This window comes from Rhinopithecus bieti, unplaced genomic scaffold, assembly GCF_001698545.2.
Source record: "Rhinopithecus bieti isolate Rb0 unplaced genomic scaffold, ASM169854v2 scaffold_64799, whole genome shotgun sequence".
NCBI lineage: Eukaryota > Metazoa > Chordata > Mammalia > Primates > Cercopithecidae > Rhinopithecus > Rhinopithecus bieti.
The window spans coordinates 181,066-184,630 of record NW_016824661.1 but is presented as its reverse complement, the minus strand read 5'-3'; the positions used below and the strand labels follow the sequence as shown (position 1 = coordinate 184,630).

Sequence of the window (3,565 nt, the reverse complement as noted above, 5' to 3'; positions counted from 1 at the left end):
AAAAAAAAAAAAAAGAAATGTATTTGTTTTATGATTCCATTAGTTGTAATGAGATATATGGACAAAATAATGTGGAAACACAATTATTTTATTCTAATAAAATAAAATTATAAAGCCTTTTAGGTAAATACTAAAAATATTTATACATGTGCATATTCAATAACAATATCAACTGGAATACAACAAAATAGGAGAGTTTTCCAGAAATTCTCATGAATCCTGCATTGAGTTTTCCTTCCTTGTTTTCTGAACTTTTAAATGTAAAAATTCACTTGGAATTACACAATTGGTACATAAAATAGCTTAAGTGGAAGTTTTTAAAATTGGTACCAATATTACTATAGTCAGTGACCCCTGTGTGTGCCAATTAGCCTTCTTTGTTGACTCTGCTCCTTGTGAATCATCCAATTTCCTTTTTTTTTTTTTTTTTGAGACGAAGTCCCGCTCTTATTCCCCAGGATGGAGTACAGTGGCGTGATCTCAGCTCACTGCAACCTCCTCCTCCCGGGTTCAAGCGAGTCTCCTGCCTCAGCCTCCTGAAAAGTTGGGATTACAGGTGCCCGTCACCATGCCTGGCTAATTTTTGTATTTTTAGTAGAGATGGGGTTTCACCATGTTGGCCAGGCTGGTCTCCAACTCCTGACCTCAGGTGATCCACCCACCTCGGCCTCCCAAAGTGCTGGGATTACAGGCGTGAGCCACTGAGCCTGGCCGGAATCACCAAATTTTCAAGTTGCCTAATTTTTCTTCCTAACTAAGTCCAGTGGCCATTGCTGCCATGGTGGTAGTGGGATGTTCTCTGCCCATGATTCAGGCATAGAACTCAGTGTTGAATTTTTTTACCCCCTAAGTCAAAGTGTTTACCTTGGCTTATTCCCAATATGCTTATTATTTTTAACTAAACCTAAATAATCTTGTTTTTCTTTTCTCCACCTATTTCTATTTCCCACTTGGGGCACCATTTTAAATCTTTCCTTCTAGGTAAATTTTGACATATGGACCAGCGTCCCACACTTCTGTCATTGATATTGAAGTCCAGAGCCAGGAAAAATCACCTGCAGCCTTTGATTATAATTAATGTCTTAATCTTTGGTTGATAGAAAGTTTGGAAAATATCGGATGCTCTATTCCCCTGGAGGTGTGCAAGGGATATTCCTGTACTAAAGGGCTCTAGAAACTGAACTTGAAATAAAGGAGGGTGGGGAGTGAGAAGCAGAGACTTATTTAAGTTAGGGGTTTCCAAACATTTTTGGCCAAAGGATCCATGCAAAAGTGTTGATCTTTTTTTTCATACTTGTTAACTTCAAGTAAAACTGTGTTAGTTTTACAACATTTTAGGAAGTGATACATTTTGCACTGAGTTTAAGAATTTTATGAATGAATTACTGTGGTTAAATGGTCTGACGCTGTCACCAGAATCGTTGTGAGAAAAGGATTACAAAAACAAAGGAGAACTTTGTCATCTTAATAATAAGCTTTCAAATTTCAAAAAATCTTTAATAGTTCTTAAACACAGAATACAAAGTCAGATGCATTCTAATTAGAGATTTAAAAAATTATAAATCCATGTAACTGTTGATTTCAGCCTTTGCATTATTTAGAAGACTTTCACCCTCAATGTTTTTGATTTGCATGAAACCACCTAGCTATTTGAAAGAAGAGCTTTATGTCTAAAAGCTGTTTCAATTTTATCCCAGATGAGGCAAAACAGCAGCACGTTTCTGGGATCAGCAAGAGTTCCGGGATCATTTCATCTCATTAGCTCCTTGTGCCAAAGATCTTTCAGAAATTCTTGAACTGGAAGCTGGTGGTGATCTCATCCCTGTCAAGAATGTCACTGTTGATTTACTTAACATCTCTGGAGGTATTGTGGGTGACATTTCTTAATACATAAATTGGTGATAACAAAGTAATTCTAGCTACAAAGAGTTTGTTTTCCTGTTTTGTACATTCAGGAAAAATGAGCCCTAGAAGAGGAAACACTAGAACTATGTGTCTTAGTCTGCCGTAGACTATGGGTGAAGCAACGGAAATTTATTTATTCTACTTTTGGAGGCTAGAAGTCTGAGACCAGGGTGCCAGCATGGCCAGGTTCAGGTTGAACTGAATGATGTCCCCTCGAAATTCATCTTCATGTGGTTGAAAGTCTAACCTTCAATGCAACTGGATTTTGTAGATAGCTTTTGAAAAAGTAACTGATGTTAATGAGCTCGTAGCAGTGGGGTGCTAATCCAGTAGGACTGGTGTTCTCCTAAAAAGAAAGAGAGACACCAAGGATGTACAGGCACGGAAGAAAGGACACAGAAGAAGGCAGCCATCTGCAAGCCGAGAAGAGAGGCCTTGGGGAAAGCAAGTTGCTGACAACTTCATCTTGGATTCCCAGACTCCAGAACTGTGAGAAATAAACACCTGCTGTTTAAGCCTTTGAGTTCATGAAATGTTATGGCAGCCCTAGTGGACAAATGTACTCCTTCTCTTTTAAACATTTTTGATGATGCATGAGTGCTAATCTTGTGATCTCTTCTTACCTAGGTTTGGAGCTGTACCATGCTTCCTCAGAGAAAATGCCCCAGAATGGTTCATCATCCATCTGATGAAGAACCTAATCTCTGGCTTAAGCACTCGTCCCAGCCTGCTAGTCAGCTATAGGATGTTTGCAAAGATGTTTTGGACCCCAGGGGCATCTATCAACCTCTTCCAGCTGTTTGCATGTTAAGCACTATATAGAAAGAAAAAGATGACAATGTTTGCCTCCAAGGAGCTTAAAATCATACCCAACAATAGATATTAATGACCTGACTTGAGATAATTTAGTGTATGTATTGTTTTAGAATCTTTGAATGCCTTTCTAGTCCTCTGTTCCTAGAACAACCACAAAAACATGTGTGAACCCTTAGCATGGGGTCATTGAGTGAGGCTTCTTTCACCCAGCTTTCAATTTGAGTTCTTTTGCAAACTTGGACATTCCCAGTCTCTGTGGTCCTTGCTGCAGTTCTGGCATGATGGGGTTAGAATTAACCTTCTCATGTTCCTACAGCCGGGAAGGAGTGGTGAAGATGGAACCTTTCCTTCCAGCATTGGACATGCACTGGAAAAGTGCTGCGCCTGTGGATGCTGCCTCCTGGCGGCACACAGGAGACTTGCACCCGTACTTTCAGGTGATGCCTCTAAAGTGGACCGCATTTCAGTTCCTGCTGAGCCAGCTGGCACCTAGTCCACCTTCCACGTTGTAAAACAATTAGCCTCACAGATGGTGCCGCCCTTCCATTGTTGGGTGCATTTTCTTTATTTAGCCATGACAGTATGCTTCACATTGTTATCCGGTAAACAAGACGCTTGACTTCTTTCATAAAATGTGTACCATGCTATGCAAGATGATATGGCTTACTTTACACTGGCCTGGCCTCATCAAGAATATTACGCTGAGGGCCGGGCGCGGTGGCTCAAGCCTGTAATCCCAGCACTTTGGGAGGCCGAGACGGGCGTATCACGAGGTCGAGAGAACTAGACCATCCTGGCTAACACGGGGAAACCCTGTCTCTACTAAAAAATTCAAAAAAACTAG

General features: G+C 40.5%; 1 long non-coding RNA gene across 2 annotated transcripts in view; it reads left to right on the top strand.

Annotated features, from left to right (window-relative positions):
- Window positions 1-3,318, top strand: part of LOC108522367 (uncharacterized) — a 24,688-nt gene extending 21,370 nt beyond the window's left edge. The window contains exons 2-4 of one of the 2 annotated variants that reach the window (XR_001883436.1): window positions 1,698-1,864; window positions 1,956-2,394; window positions 2,533-3,318. This is a non-coding gene — a long non-coding RNA (uncharacterized LOC108522367). Of the gene's footprint in view, window positions 1-1,697; window positions 1,865-1,955 lie in introns of both variants that reach the window. The other variant, XR_001883435.1, reaches the window with a different exon arrangement.
- Window positions 3,319-3,565: the final 247 nt, after the last annotated feature.